The sequence below is a fragment of the Peromyscus eremicus genome, chromosome 17 (genome assembly GCF_949786415.1).
Source record: "Peromyscus eremicus chromosome 17, PerEre_H2_v1, whole genome shotgun sequence".
Lineage (NCBI taxonomy): Eukaryota > Metazoa > Chordata > Mammalia > Rodentia > Cricetidae > Peromyscus > Peromyscus eremicus.
The window spans coordinates 35,411,995-35,428,840 of NC_081433.1; the positions used below are offsets into that span (position 1 = coordinate 35,411,995).

The 16,846-nt window shown below is 46.2% G+C and overlaps 1 protein-coding gene across 1 annotated transcript in view; it reads left to right on the plus strand.

The window, feature by feature from the left end:
• The first annotated feature begins 5,048 nt into the window (after nucleotides 1-5,048).
• Fat1 (FAT atypical cadherin 1) overlaps nucleotides 5,049-16,846 on the plus strand; it is a 122,051-nt gene continuing 110,253 nt past the window's right edge. Inside the window, exon 1 of the mRNA XM_059245074.1 lies at nucleotides 5,049-5,382. The gene's annotated coding sequence lies outside the window, so the exon portion shown is untranslated. The remainder of the gene's footprint in view (nucleotides 5,383-16,846) is intronic.

Below are 16,846 nucleotides of genomic sequence, written 5' to 3' on the forward strand. Positions count from 1 at the left end.
TGGTTATGACTTGATAAGATTTTCCCTCTCTTCCAGGCCAGTTTTCAAACTACTACATTGCTGATCTTTAATGTAAAACAGCCACGGTTCATAAAAAGTGTAGATGAGGAGTAGGCTCTATGGAGCTATGCTACACGACAGTAGACAATAATGTTGGCTTTGCAGCCAGCCAGCTGAAGGTTTTCATCCAAAAGACTGAGTTATCTACTGTATACTTCAGTTTCTCATCTGTGAAATGAGGGTAAGGGATTAATGACTAATGCCTTCTAGAATTTTGTTATTAGGGACTTTTCAGAACCGATTTGTTTTAGCACAAGGTTTCAGGAAAGAAAGATTTGTTTTAGCGCAAGGTTTCAGGACACTGCCATATATCATGACATGGCAGAACAGGTCAGTCCATTCAGTGGAATAGAGTGGCTGAGCCTGCTTCCTGGTGTCAGCACAGAGTGAAGCCAGAGCCAGGGGCTGGGCTATGATCCTCAAAGGGCTGCCCCTAGTGGCTTGTTCTCTTTAGCCAGGTCATGTCTAATACATTTTCCACAGCCTGCCGACACAGCAACACCAGCCATAGAAGAACTTAAAACAGGAGGCTATGAGAGCGCTTTAGAGTCTAACCGTAAAAGACTTTGTAAGAATTAATGAGAATATATATATATATATATATATATATATATATATATATGTGTGTGTGTGTGTGTGTGTGTGCGTGTGTATGAGAATATATGTTTATATACATATACATATAATATAAACATATTATCATTATATTTCTCATATTATGCGTGTGTGATGTTGGTTGTTTTTATTCTTCGCTCTTAGCTCTTTAGCGGGGACTGCCACCCAGCTCCCAGAGGCTTATTCTTACTTATAAATGCCCAGCCTTAGCTTGGCTTGTTCCAGGCAGCTTTTTCTAAATTTTAAATTATCCCATCTACCTTTTGCCTCTGGGTTTTTATCTTTCTCTATTTCTGTATATCTTTTCTTTCCTTAAATCATGTCTGGCTGTGTAACTGGATGACTGGCCCCTTCTTTTCTTGTTCTTGATCTCTCTTGCTTCCTCATCCCTCTTTTTCTCCTTCTATTTGTTCTCTCTGCCTGCCAGCCCCGCCTCTCCTTTCTCCTGCTTTGCTATTGGCTGTTCAGCTCTTTATTAGACCAATCAGGTGTTTTAGACAGGCAAAGTAACACAGCTTCACAGAGTTAAACTAATGCAACATAAAGGAATACAACACATCTTTGCATCATTAAACAAAAGTTCCACAGCATAAACAAATGTAACACATCTTATGATATTCCATAACATGTGTGTATGTCTTGAATACAACCATAGTACAACTGGTTCTGAAGTAAATACATGCTGCAAATTATTATTGATCCTGTAAAGCATCAGAGTTGACCTGGGAGTTAATTCAAGAAATCCATGGAGTCTGATTAAAGGGCAAAGGAATTTATTAAGAAAAGAAAACTCGGCCGGGTGGTGGCACACATCTTTAATCCCAGCACTCGGGAGGCAGAGGCAGGCGGATCTCTGTGAGTTCGAGGCCAGCCTGGGCTACAGAGCAAGTTCCAGGACAGGCTCCAAAGCTACACCGAGAAACCCTGTCTAAGACAACAACAACAACACACACACACACAAACAAACAAACAAACAAAAAAGGAAAGAAAAAGAAAAAAAGAAAGGAAAATTCACAAGACAAAGAAGAGAGCAGTGAGCAGCATAGGTGCATCTCAGGTCTTAGGGTAGCTGAGAGGCCACGCCCCAGGGGCAGGTACTTGAAGGTCATAGGCAGGTAGAGCAGTTACCTGCTACATCTCTAGGGCTGTGCTTCAGGGTCATAGAACAGATATCCACTACAGGAAGTGGCAAGGTGAATTTCAGGAGAATGATGCCTAATTTTCCCCTTTGTTACTTCTACTGAGAATTTAAATAGTTCCTAGAATCCCCCCCCCCCCCCGACACACACACTTAACAAGGTAAGCTTGAAATCCTTCAGTGACTGAGCTAAGCATGACAAGGGTTCTATTTCTTTTGCAAAGATCTGTTCCCAAAGTATTTGGGGATAACAAGCTTATATTTTTGAAGGGACAACAGAAATCTACAACTATCCTGTTTCACTATATGTATTTTTCAATGAACTGAAGTTATATTCTGTATTTTTTCTAAACAAAATAGCTGTTCAGCAAATGATTGGTAATACCTCCACCTATTTTCCTGACTGAATGGTTATGTCATCTAAAATTTCACCAGTAGAATGAAAAGTTATCATTAAGATATAATTTTAAGAAAGCACTCATTACTCTGAATTGGGAAGGGAGGGGAACATCAATACATCTGGAGTTAAGCACAGCTGAATCTCACTGGGTTGAGCAGTTGTGTGGCCCAAGGTTCCTTTCAAAGAGTATAAGCAGATCCCAAAGGAGAGCTGGATTGAATGCGAAGGATAAAATAATGTTTGAGGACATGAAGAGATACTTCCTGTTATCATCTCCAGATGTGGGAGGAGGGGATGGGGAGGGGTCAGGGGTCGGGACAAAAGGAGTATGACAGACCTGAAAACAGCATAGAAAAAAAAAGAGGGTGGGATGCCAGAAATTAGTCAGGCTTATGGAGAAGCATTTGGTTCTAGGGATAGTCCTAAAAATGACTTAGAATGCTATCTTGTTTAAAATTATGATTTTCCCTGTATTCTGTACTGAGCAAAGATATAAAACAGCTAAAAGGCCATGTTAATATTTCCTTAATCACTTAAACACACCTCGCCTATTAGGACTTGAATCTTACATAATTTCACTTAGCATGTTGTTGATACTTGAGAAATATTTGCTGAATGAGTGAATCCTTTTATGATGCTGCCCTCCCCCCCATACTTTAGAAATGACTCAGTACTGAAGTGGGAGCTTGAGATTTAATGCTTGATGCAGCCTTTAAAAAAAAAAGCAGAAAAATTTAAAGATATATAACAAGGTATTTCTAGTAGGACTCTCTGTGGTAATTAAGATACTTTTTAAATTTATTTTGACTCAAACAGTAGCCACTAGCCAAATGTGGGTATTGAATATGTGATAGGCAGTTAGAAAGATTAAGGAATTGAATGTTGATTTAATTTCATTTAAATCAAAGTAGCCACACGTGGCTAGTCCACATCGACTACACTGGTCAGGTCAAAGGGTTCTGTTCAAAGTATCCTGTCCTCACTTTTCAAAGGAGCTATTTTTAAGAACTACTACTACAATAAAACATAAATTTCTGTGTTCTTTTAAAATCGAAATCCCTTGGCTTGCCTAAGCAACTCTAAAGACTAATATATCAAGCCAAATTGACTTGTGTGAGTAACAGTGCCTCGGGAGATTTCGCATCATTTTGAGGACTGGTAATACGTGGTCAATTTCTAGTATCAACTGTGGCCCTAAAAGGAGTGCTGAGCATGCGTAGTTGCCATAGTGAAGTATAGAAGTGGGCTGGGCATTGACAGACTCGCTTGACAAAACAGTCTTCCCTTAAATTACCTCCCCCCTCCCCCCGGAATCTAGCGCTTCCTGGCTACCCCTGGGTATGCAGGGGACTCTAAGGTTCTTACCCCTACCCCCTTTTTTTCCTAGCCACCTAAAGCCTCCCCTTTCCTTACAAGAAACCCCAGACTGCAAGGGAAAATATGGGGCTGGGGAAACAAGTGAAACGATAGATAGGAAGTGCCTTTTAGGTGCTCGCTAGACGCTTTCTAAGATGCTCAGTAAAAGCGGGTTGTCTGCACGAATGGATGTTACCCGTGTGGCAAACAGATGAGACCCAGTAAGGTTCGCTTTTAATGTACAATTTTTATCATGGGAAGCAGACACTGGTTCCATACTTCAGGTAGGGGAGTTCATTGGAGCTTGGAGCAGTCCTCGAGCTTAAGCACACACACACACACACACCACTCAGCCTTTTCATCTCTTTCCTTACTGTTTGACACCCCCTAGCTTGGTTGCTCTTAACCTCTCAAAGCTATACAGACCCATGTATTTGCGCAAACAGATGAAAATATGTTGATAGAAACTGCCTCCAGTCCCTTCCCTTCCTTTCCGAGGCTCCTTAAAATTTAATAACAATCTTTCGGGGCAGTGTCAATTTACATAAATGGCTCCCTTAGAATTTCATGTTGTTCAGGAGATGCATTTTGGTACTTCAGTGGCATTAAAAAAAATCTCATAGCAGATATTTTCCCGGAGCCTGGACGCTTATATAAAAGCGACGCGTCCATTTATAAAGTAAGGTTCAACAGGGTTTGCGTTTTTATAAATTTATGTCGTTTCGAGGTGTAGACGATTTGATTTGTGTATTAGGCACTATCACCACAGATCACTTGTAAGACACGTTAAAATTGGCTCCGCCCCCTTCTCTTCCCCCTACCCCTCGAAATCTATGATTCAGACTAGGTCTAAAGACAGGAACATTTGGAAAGGATTTGGAGATTAAAAATACGACGCTGTGATTTTCAATACAAAGACCGCAACAGCGATAGACAACAGGAACTATTTAAAAAAAAAAAAAATCTCATCTCCAGAAGTTGGAGGACGACAAAGTCCAAGTCCTCCAGTAAGCCTGCAGAGACTGATCGCGCTTCCGCCCAGCAAAAACCCGGGCAGGCGACACGTTGCGACGAGTTTCAGCTGCAGAAGAGGAAGAGCATCATCTGCAGTCCGAGGCGTGGGAAACGCTGCCCAACCGGGTTTAGAAGCCCGGGAGGTAAGCGCAACGGGGGCCCTGGCGGGCTGATCCGGTGCTGAGTGCGAGGAAGCCTGCGCTCGGCGGAGCTCCAAGACTCGGCGGGGAGGAGAGGGGCGGACCTTTCCTCGTGTGGACGGCAGCGGCCAAGGAGATCACTGCGGCTAGGGAAGCGGCGACAGCCTGGGCGTCCGCAGCTGCAACTGGCTGGGAGGCCGACTGAAGCCGGAGAACCCCTTGAGCGCCCGGGAGCCGGGGGCGAGGCGGAGCCTTGACGTCACCTCCCCTCCCCCAGCCGCTCCTGGAGGGAGGAGTGGGGAAAGGAGGCAGAGAGATCCGCCGCAGTTGCCGGCCGTAACTCCTCAACTCGGCAGCTGGCTGCCTGGACATGTCCTAACAAACTTGGTTTCTCCTCGGCCCTCTCGCCAGACCTCGTGCGCGCTCTCTCCACCTCCTTTGGTGCTCAAAACTTTCCCCGGGTCGGAAGCCACTGGAAATGCGATCACCTGAGTCCCGACCGCACTGGAGGCTCGCACTCTGCTTGGGGATATGCTGAAGATCCAAGGGAAGCAAAGTTGGTACTTCGAGCCCGGCTCCTAACAAAAAATTCAAACGGCGTGGGATTTACCCAACTGCCGGGGACTGTAAGGAAGAGCATCGAGGACCGGGCTACTGTGGTGAGTTCTTTGTTCAGTGCATGCCTTGTAGAATTTAAGTTTAAACGTAAATGAAATAACGTGGGGGTGTTTCTCTGTAAGTGAGTGGGGGGATTCATGTGGCTCTCACTGGGTCTGCGCTCAGGGAACTGGGCTGCCCGCGGCCTTTTCGGGGCGCGGGAATGAAAGGCAAGCATGCGCAGCTTTTGGAATTCACAAAATACACACAGAGCGCTGTTCAAAAGAACTTGAGAAGCGAAGCCGTTTGTGCATTATATTCGGTGTAACTTGTTATAGAAATGGTGCCCAGGGAGGGCGCGTTGGGGACTGGGTGATCTGCAGTGGCGCAGCGCCCTCTAGTCCGAGCACCGGGCAAGGCGCGCTCCCAGCTCCTAGCTCAGTGCAGACCTCGAACTTGGACCTGCCGAGTACTCTAACGACGAGGACCAGACAGAGCTCGATCGCTTCCACCCCAGCCTTTCATTTATACCGGTCCACACTTAATACCTTTCCAAAAATCAGCTTAGGTGGACTGGCTGCAGAAGCCGTGCAGGGGGAAAGGTTTTTAGGGGGAACAGTCCCCCTTCCACCTAATTTCCATGAGGCTCTGGGGACAGGGTCAAGGAAGATCGACTATTTAAAGGATGTTCGTGGAACTTGAACTACACTTCTCTTCATGTGAAGGCAATTCGCTCGTAGCCAAAGAGGTATCTCCATTTCGTTTTGTTGGTGGCTAAAGGATTAGCAAAATGTGGCAGCCTAGGAGACTGCATGCCTCTTTGGCTTTCGGTGGTTCCTGTAGAGACCAAGTGCAACTTCTTCCAGGCAGTGAGGTTTATCAGTGAGCCGGGATAGTTAGGAATCTTAAGAATATATTTTAGTTCTAGTAAGCACTAATTATATATGTATGTATGTATGTATGTATGAATGAATGAATGATAATTTTTCTCAGGAATTCCTTTGTGCCATTTAGAGAATCCGGCGATTTAATGTTGTGGAATGGTGTGTTTTTATACTTTTTATTGTTCTTTCCCTCTCCTAGCATCACTACCCCAGGCCGTCTCACATCCCCTCCCCCCAACGGCTGGCTTTCTAGTGTGGTAGCTGTGTTTTGCTGAGAGTGAAAATTCCGTGATGGTCGCAAACCGGTTGAGCTTGGAGATCAGGTCGTTTACCTTCTTCGCAGCGTTCCGGGTATGGAACTGACCGTAACTCCGCGAGCACTTTGCGCGGTGGTAGCCGCGGCCAGTCGAGTCTTTGGGTTATGATGATGTTCGTATTTGCTGCTGGTTGTGAATTTGTGTGTGTTCCAAATAGTGAGCAGGGGAACAGAGAGCTGCGAATCAGCACACTCATTCTGCAGGCACTACTTTTTCTTCTTAAGCATAACCTGCTAGGCACCATTATTATTATTTTCAGTCATCTTCCTTTATGGTGGCTTAAGAAGTGATATAAACTTTGAGCAAAAAAGAAAAAAAAATGCTCCCTTACCTAGTCTAGTGTCCCTGGCTGCTGTGCAGTTCGCCCTGCTGTCGCCTCCACCCGCTCCCTGGGAAATCTGATCTCCTCGTCGTCGCGGCGTTAAAATGTTCGAGCCCCACAAACTTTCCGAGGTCAAGTCCTCCCTCTTCTCTGGGCTGCGTCCCAAAGCGAGGCTGGCTTCGGCTGACTCTCAATTGCGCTTCAGCCGGTACCTGGAGCTGTGCCCAAGCCGGGGATGGACTTGCAGCCCTGGGATGCGCTGGCTGGGCGCTCGGGCGCCAGAGGGAGTTCTGCCAGTGGGGCGCCTGTTAGCCGGGGATCCCTCATTCTCGCTAGAGAACTTGTAGCTACGGGGCCAGAATCTCAGACTGCGGGACCCTTGGGGCAGAATTAAGCACTGAGAATGCGCCTAGGGAGGCTCAGCTGCCTTTGTCCTATAGACCCGGGGGCTAGGTGGGGGGGGCGTCTGTCCCGGTGGCCAGCGTTGGGGTTCACCGCCCCAGTCCAGGAGGGTCTGAGGTCCAACCGAGTCTGCATTAACAGGTCTCGGGAAAACTTGTGTATTTTCCCCGGCCTTAATGTGGATTTCAGGAGGAAGTAAATTCCGACCTAACTGCATTCCTTTCCAGACCCTCAGTAGTTTTTCACCGTGGTGGCTGCAGACTCGCTGAGCGAGGCATTCAAATGCCGATTCGGGCATTTCCTGGAGGCTGGGAACAAGTCTAAAGAGATGCATGGGGAGAGGGAGGGTGCTTAGCCATAGGTGACTTGTCCTCCTCCTTTACTGTCGATTTTTTTGGGGGTAAGCAAATGTTTGCCCTCTCCTAGCAGGGAACATCCAATAAAATTCCTCGCAGCAGCAACAGCAGCAGCAGCAGCAGCAGCTCGAAATTCTAGAACAGTCCCCAAACTGTCCCTCTCGCAGGAGTGCGAGCTGCTCCAGGGCACTCGCCTTGCTCCAAGCCGAATGCCGATCTTGGGAGTCCCCTGGAGCTTCTGACCCGGGGCGGGGCGGTCTCGAGCTGCGCGCACTGAGTCCCGGAGTCTGGGCGCTGCAGAAACGAGAGCCGGCGCAGGCAGGCGTGGCCGCGGGCGGAGGGATACACACGGCGGGGAGCTGGGAGCGCGCGGGCCGGGCTGGACGCGGCGGGGCTGGACGGCCGGCGGCGCCATGCGGACGTGCGAGCCCAGTGCGGCTCCCGGCACAGCAGCCTCCCGCCGGCGGGCGCGCTGAGCACCCCGGGCTGTGCGCCCGACCGCACCGCCGCGACTTGGAGCCAACTTTGCAGTAAGTTTGCGGAGAGTGGCGTTGAGCCTGGCGCGGCGGGTAGGTGCCCGCCGTCCCTCCCACGCTTCTCGGGCTGCACCGAGGCGGGGGGCTGGAGCCCGTCTCCTTGCCCAGTTCGCAGAGTTGAGTGGCGGACCGCGGCTCCAGGATGCGGAGGCGGAGGGGGTGGAGGGACCCGAGGGACGTGCGGGGAATGGTGATTGCAGAGTCGGGGACCGGGCGCTGCGGTTCCCGGGACCAGCGCGGTACTCCGTGCAGCTCCAGACTGTCTGACCCGGGGGAGCACGACTGCCCCGCTCCTGGTTCGACTCCTGTCCGTCTCGGCTTTGGAGAGTTTTTTTTTTTTTTTTTTTTTTTTTCCCAAGGACTCAGATGAAAGCAGAGCCGATCGCCTGAGCGTGGGATCTTTGAAATGGAGTCGCAGAGTTTCTTAGATGTTCTGTGCCCGGAGGAGTGCAGCGCCGAGGTTGAATGCGGCTCCTTTGCTAGGCTAAGCCGCGGGGGGAATTGTGCGGCCCGGCAGTTGTCTGTTTTCTGGAAGATAAACTTGGGAGGTCTTGATTAAAGCGAGGGTCGGCTTCACAGCCTTCACCATGCTTTCTTTTAGGGAGCTAACTTTTGGTTGTCTTGTAAGACTCCCTCCCTCTCCCTTCCCCCCGTGATGGGAATTGCAGGGACTTGGAAACAAGGAGACAATTGTGTGCTATAGCAAAGTAAATTCGCAAATATTTTCTATGTAGTTAATTTTTTTTTTCATGTGCCTGGACTATGGTTTCATTAAGTGGCTTTTGTTAAGCAACTCCCGAGTGCTGGGTAGAGATTTTTTTTTTAAACTGGGAATTTGCATAGACAATTACGGTCAGCAAAGATTTAAAAGGCACGTACTTACTTTGCAAAAGTTGACTTCTGGTGCTTTCTATAGTCTATATTTAATAGTTTAAGGACATATTTTTATGTCCCAATACTAAGGAATGGTGATGTTTTTCACATCAGCCTGAGAGTTTTAGCTATGCTGTCCATCCGCATACCCATTTGTTGCATGTCCTCTCCAGTTATATTGGTTCATTTTAGTTATTTGGCTTTGTGTCTTGAGGGATCAGTGCTCTGATCTGGCAGTTAGAACTTGCCCTCTCTCCTTGTTCAATATTTTAATTTAAGATATACAGATATTTAAGACACAATTTTTTAAAAGAATGACGAAACTCCCAGTTTTGACTGAAGTAGTCTTTTATAAGCTTAGTGTAAGTTTTGTTTAAAAGTTGGCCTTTGTGTGCCCATTTCTTAAAAAAAAATTAACATCTTAAATGATCTAGGGTCTTTTCATTTTTTTAAACCCCCACTGTGAAAGGAAGTAAGGTCGTTAGGGGCCTTCATAAAGTCTTTTGGGCCACCTGTGAATTCATTTTTGAGGGTAAGTAGTCTCTAGGCATGTCTTTATTGGGTTCACGTCATGTATCAGTAGACTGATCAGTTAAATGCACACTAAAGATGTGTGTTCAAAGTAGTCAGGTTTTCATTTCAATAACTCCCCCTCCCAGGGTATCTTCAGATTCAGCTCTTGAATCATCAGTGGAGAAGTCATTTCCTTACATGTTAGAAGTAGAGGGGACTTAGGGGAACCTCTGCTTAATGCTCTTAGGAGGTTTTCTAGGGCTGCTTGTTTTCCACCCAAGTCTGGCTGTTTTTTAACATAGACTCAATAAACCAAATCCAGTCGGCACACTATTGCATTAAATGCTGTCTAGGTGGCTGATTTGTAGCCTGAAGGACCTTAGTTAATAGAGGAAGCTGCAGGGCTCTGCATTCTAATCTTCATGACTGGGAATTTACAGTAGGAAAGTACTCTTTTGAGCAGATTGTGTGGAAGATGGAGCCAGGGGCTATCTTGGGAGTCTCACTTAATGCTTAAATTACAGATGTCTGTTTGTCCTTAGACCCTGGAAAGGTGTTTTCAAATGGAATGGCATCCAGCCTTAAGATCAGAAAATTGCTACTTCTCCACGGAGAAGCAACAATAATTTAAAATATAAATTTCAATTTTATGGGTGCTTTGCCTGTTTGTGTGTGCCTGGTGCCCTCAGAGGCCAGAAGAAATCCTCTGGAAATGGAGTTACTACAGATGGTCGTGAGTTCCCAGGTGGGTGCTGGGAATCGAACCTGGGTCCTTGGGAAGAGCAGTCAATGCTGTAAACTGCTGAGCCATCTCCCACCACCACCACCACCACCCCACCCCCACCCCTGTTTAAAAAATGCTCATCTTTTCTTTTCCATTTAAATGCTTCTTGGATTTTTTTGCTTAATTCCAAGAGATCACTGTATATGTGAAGATAAATACATACATTACTTACATCCTTTGTATAAGGCCCTTTGGAAATTCAGTCCTTATTTAATTTTTGTCCTTCATAGCGTGTTAAAGCATAAGGCTTTGTGACAGAGTTGCTCTAAGACCCTGATGTGGCGTCACCCGTAGCCAGTTGTGAAGGGTTTTGAAGTGGTAGTGACGTCATTTTGGTCCAGCTAGGGATTAAGAGCCATATAAAGGGCCACCATCTGCAAGGCTGTTATTGACCTGGTGGGTGGTCATGTCTGAATTTTCTTTTGTTGAGGGGAACAGAAGCACTCTTATATGATTATTCTGTGAATCCTCTCCCCGACTTAATTTTGCCTTCTATTCTCCGTTCTTAGTCCTTTATCCATCTGTCCATCATCGTCAGTCCAGCAACCGTGGGTCTTCCCTGTAAACATCGGGGCTTAGCACAATATAATACATGGGTGAACAAGTCAGGTTTCCTGTCCTTAAAGAGCTGAAGTCCGGTGAGGGAGAAGGATAAGTCAGTTCGGTGTAGGAAGAGGTCTGGTCTGTTAAGATCAGAATGGTGCATCACAACACTTGAGCAATCTGGGACTTCTGGAGGAGGTGGGTCAGGATGACTTCCTCATGATGGGTGGGGGAGCGGGGAGCAAGGGGCGGGGCGGGGAGGAGGGCTGTCGGGAATGGCAGTACAGAGTGTGTGTGGATTGTATGGCTTGATTGTGGTTTGCTGACCAGAGAGAAAAGAGACCAAAGCTACAAGAAAACGAAAGCTCTGGGGAGTTACCCCTGAAGCCGCTCCCAACCTAGGTTCACTGGACTTAGCAACTGTCTTCTTTTGGCCAGGGTGGCACACAGAACAGTAAGTGACCGTGGCGGAAGTTGGCTTGTGAAGACCAGAGGATGGTTTTTATGGGGCAAAGGTTAAGGACACGAAAACAAGGAAATGCCGAAGAGAAAGGTGAAGCCACTACACTGTATTAGCAGAGTTACATTTGCATCAGCCCTCAGCCACTGGTTGGAATCCTGGGCTCAGGACAGCTTGGCTGGACACAAGCCTGTGAGAAAGTAAGTGATACTAGGGTTACATTAGATAAGGAGGTAGAGTTCAGATTATCAAAATTCTTTATAAAAACCTAATAGGAGTATACCAAGTCAGGCCCAGTGATGATGGCTTGCTTCTTCTCTTGCAGAGGACCTGAGTTCTGTTCCCAGCACCCGCATTGGTGGCTAGCAACAGCTTATAAATAACGCAGCTGTAGGGGATGGGAGGCTTCCCATCGGTGTGCTCCCACACAAGACACATAATTTAAGATAAAGTAAATCTTAAAGAGAAGAAGAAGCTGAACTAGCAGGCAAAGGGGAAATACTAAATCTTCACATGAGGATGTAATATCCGAAAGAAAGAAGTTTGAGTAGAGGCGACAGGATACAGTGAGAAAACAGGTTTTCTAATAAAGTTAAAATACTGTTCCTGAAGAAGTGCACATAGGAACCGGGTGGTAACTGCACAGATGTGTGTGTGTGGGGGGCTGCAGTTCTGAGAAATAAAAAACAAATTGACAAGTCTAGGTAACATTCTATAAATAGAGGTTTGACAGGAGTGGAAGGTCATCCAAACTCTGAATTGGAGGGGGCGAGGGGCAAGAAGGGATGGGGAAGGGCTGCCGGCAGCTGTAAAGACTGTATTTCAATCCCCCAGTTTCTCAAAGAAACAGAGCCACCAGGATTGAGTGACCTCCCTGACTTCACTCAGTTGGATAGTGCAGAAAGCTGGGGCTAGATGTCAATTTTATGTCATTTGGTCCCTTCCTTTGTGTTTGATTCCTTAGCTTGTAGATTTGAGTGACGTGGGGAATTAGGACGGCGCTTCCCTGGAATATAGGGAAAGGACAGTGGGACAGGGTGTTACTTTGCAGTGGGAAACCCACAGGGAGCCAGTCTGACTTAGAGCATCTGGTACATCTGGAAGTTTGTTCTCTAGGTACCTGAGAGGGTGGACTCAGCTGTGGGCGGTCCTGTTGGACGCTCGGAGGATGAGGTCTTTAAGGCAGCAATAGGTTTTGTGTAGGAAGATGGCTGGGAGGTGATGTTTGTCATACTGTACTCCCATGTGAGTTGGGTACAGAGTAGAGAGAATCAGGAACGGGCACTGTCTTTTCAGTGGTTGTTTTTTAGTGTGCTGTGGGTTGCTTTTCTGTTTTAGGCACGCGGGCAATGGAAAGGACATGGGATATTGTTGAGGGAGGTGAGTGGCGTGAAGCATGGCATATATAAAGATCCCAGCAGGTGGACACAGAAGAAGGTCCTTTGGTTTGACATTAGCTTGTGATGCCTGAAGAAGCTGTGTGTGTTGCCTGCCAGGAAGGATGTGAAGGATTTCTGTAAGGCGTCTGAGGATAACAGTGGTTTTAGGGGAGAGAAGGAAATGTGGAAAGAACTCGAAAGAAGTGCTGAGAAAGTACTTTTTATTGAGATCTTTGCCAGTATAAAAGAAAAATAAGGGTGTTAGTTTAAAGGAAATGCAGGGTTGGGAGCCGTTTATTTTTAAGCAGGGAGGAACCTGTGTTTATAGACTCAGCAGAAGATTGAAGGAGGGAAGGGGTGGTTGAGGTCTGAGCTCTAGAGCTGCAGAGGGTGCAGGGCTTCGTGGTGTCAGGGTGTTGGCCCCATCTCTGAGGTGTGGGAAGAGAGAGCGGGCCTAATGACTCTCTCCGGAGAGGAAAGAAGGTGAGGCTCTCACCCCGACCTTACTCTCGTGGAACTTTCGCTTCCCTGACCTGCCATGTAGTGAAGTGCCGGTATGTGCCCTCAGGTGCACGGGGGGAGCATAATTTGGCTCTTCCCGAAGCCATGCTAATTTGGGAGTGGAAGAAGTAGCCATGGTAATTGCCGCTTTACTGCTCCAAAGCATCCTGTAAATGATTTCTGTCTGGAGAGAAAAAAAAAGCACATTAGGTGGTAGGGAGTGAAATCCCGGGAGGCAGACAGCCTGTTTCTGTGGGCAGAGTTTGTCCTGGAACGTGGGTGTGACGAGCAGAGAATGAGCAACGTAAACTTCGATGGCCCCCATCCGGAAGATAGGGGTGAAAGAGAGAGGAGAATCCAGGGATGCCTTGTCATCCGAGACGCCTGTCGTGTCCCGTCCCCCCCCCCTTTCTGTTTTGACTTACGTCAACTAGAAAAGCCCGCTTCATAATTCTCATAGCCTTGTTCCCACAGATTCATGTACCTAGTAAATTATATTCATTTGTAGATCATCAAAAACTGGGTTTACCTTTCTTAGAGTGAGAATACCTTCAACATTTATTTTGGGGCCAGTGAAATGGTTCAGTGGGTTTAAAATCAAACAAACAAACAAACAAAAACAAAGCCTGATATCTTGAGTTTGGTTCCCGGAGCCCATATGGTGGAAGGAGAGAACTTAACAAAGTTATCCCCTGATTTCCACTAGCTCTTACCCCGTGCACACATTCACATACACGCCCTTGAGAACTCATGCAAATGAGTAAATGTATTTAATTTTTTGGTTTTATTTTGTTTGGAGAAGATAAATCAGGGGAACGCTGAAGTTTTCCATTCTGAGGAGGGCTATAGTTCTGCCCTGTGTGTATTAGGTACTTGAAGATGGTCCTCAGATTGGAGTCAGAATATTGATCCTTTCAAAGTCATATTTAAGAGAAGGCCTGCTGGGTAGTCACACTGTTTGCCTCTCCAGTTAAATTGAACAGAGAGAGTTACCAGGAGTAATCACGTGATAAACACCACGCTGGAAGCTGCCACTCTAGTTCCTGGTCCCCTCCCCTTTCCCTGAAAATTCTGTTAAATTACAGGTTAAAAAAAACAAACGAGCCGGGTGGTGGCGCACACCTTTAATCTCAGCACTCAGGAGGCAGAGCCAGGCGGGTCTCTGTGAGTTTGAGGCCAGCCTGGACTACAGAGTGAGTTCCAGGAAAGGCGCAAAGCTACACAGAGAAACCCTGTCTCGAAAAACCAAACCAAACAAACAAACAAAAAACCACAAACGAAACAAAACTTGTGTGTACCCAGAAAACAGAATGTACTTGTGAGTTCTTTGTTGCAAGAATAGAAGCCCCTGTGATTACTGTCTGGCTTAATTCATTAGAAAAAATGGACCTTAGTGCCTTTTGGGTCTCCCCGTTGTAAATATTTCTGGAAACTACCAATTGATTATAACTAAGGAATGGTCTTCTTCTTTGGGGAGGGGTTTATTTTACTTCTCAATTATTTATTTTGCTTCTAAATAATTTTACAGATCATTAAATATTTTTTCTAATACACAGTATTCTTTTAAAATAAGTCACTTGCATTCAAACTATTTGGGACAACTTGTGTTGTCCAAATGATTTTTGTCCACCTGTTGCTTTGAAAATGTGATTTTCTTTTCAATTTAAGAGATACTTAAACAAACAAGCTTTAAGGATGGCATTAAGGGGGGTGTTGGCTTAGTGGCTGTGTCAGGACTTGATAGTTATGAAGCATTGGGTCCAATCTCAACACAAGCGACAGTAAAATGAACGTGAAACTCTACACTACAATAACAAATTAAACCATGGTGTCACTTGCTGATGTTGAAGAGTGTGTGGACTGCTGTGTGTGTGTGTGTGTGTGGGGCACAACACGTAGCTCTTAACTTTAATTTTGGTGTTTTTTAATCTCATAGAGGGAAAAGTTCAATAATGTTTTCCTCATATGTAGAGGATAAACATGGCCACTTGCGTGTGTCAGGTGACCTCTCTCTCTCAATTCTAAGTCTTGGTGTTGAACGGAATTCTTGTGTTTGAGATGCTGCCGTGTCTCTGAAACATGGGAACTGCTTTTAAATCTTAAAACTTTAGGTAAAAATAGGTGAAGCAGAAAAAAAAATCCACTTTTTAGGAGATATTATTAGTCCTATAGAAATTAGTAGTTATGGTCTCAGCACGGACGCTGTGTGCTGTTCATGAAGAATGTGCATTCGCAGTAATTGGAGCATTTTACATGAAGGCCTCTAGTGAAGAAATATGAGGATAGTAATATCTTACTTTTACCAGAAAAGTTATTTTTTTCTTGTGCATGTATGGGTTTTAGAAATCTACACTAAAGATATTTAAGGGGACCCCAGGCTCCTTTCCCTGAAGATTGAGCGTAGTACACATTCTGTTTTGATTTTGGAAAATATAAATTAGAAGCACAACTTAATTATGAGTTCATGCCCTGTGACCGCCTTCTAAACATCAAAGTATAGCCCTGGGCTGAGATGAGTTTTGGAGTTTAATTTTCATAAGTATGAAACTTAGATAAGAACACACTTTTTAGACAAAGTGGTGGGTCCTCTCTCCTCCTGTGTAATTGTTTGTTTTGCGTAGAGTAACAGCTGTAGTTTGATTAAGACATTTTATAGTGAAACCCAAGTCCACAGTTCCTTATTAATACTTCTGTAGGGTCAATAACATCCCCTAGAACTGATTTTTTTTTTTTTTTAAAAATTACATGATTGTATTTAGTAATTTCACCTCATTCCAGTGGCATTCTGTTAGCAAATCAGAGTTTAAAGAGAACAAATCGCTTGTGAATGTCAGTCAGTGTGGTCCAGGAAGTTACTTAGCCTGTGATGATGTGTTCAGTGGAGCCTGTGGGTTGGTTATGGAGAGAGGGGAGAGGTGTGTTTGGGGATCCTGAGAGGATGTGGGCAGGGGCAATGTGTTCCCAGAGAGAGGACAGCTGTACTGTTTATCCGTTAGGATTTCTCTTATGGCTGAGGAGTTGAGAGGGGACCCAGGGTCTCTCTGTGGTGCCAGGAAGGGCATCATGGCAGTGGCTGGCGTGCATGGGGCATGCCCAAGTCCGGATGTTAAGTCCCAAGCACTCAAGGAGACTGGCATCTGGAGTTTCTTGTTACCCTGTTTCTAGTTCTCAGTTTCCTCACCTCCTCAGTTGCTAATTTGGCTCCTTTGCCTTTCTTCTCTTCCCCTGCTGCCTCCCTCCTCATTAAGGCTCCGTCCTTGCCTGGCCTTTCCTCCCCTTCCTAGCTTTAAAAGCTCTCCTTATCATGATGGTTTCTTAGATCAGTACCTCCAGGCTGGAGCCTTCTTACTTAACCCTATCTGCTGGCTTGAAGGCTTTAATAGCCTAACCGTAGCCTCTGTGTGTTAGTCACCTATCTGTCTTCGCTGTGGTAGATACCTGAGGTCACCTACTTAGGAGGAGGCATGGGGGTAATTTGGTTCTTGGTTTCTGTCCTTGGTCACTTGGCCCTGGTTTTTGGTCTGTGATGGCATCTCGGTGGGAGCCTGTGGAGAAGGTCTGTTTACCTCGGCATGACTAGGCAGCAGAGAGGTGGGGGTGGGGAGACAGGGAGGGAGCTGGGGGTCCCAATAGCCCCTTCAAGGTCATGCCTCCAG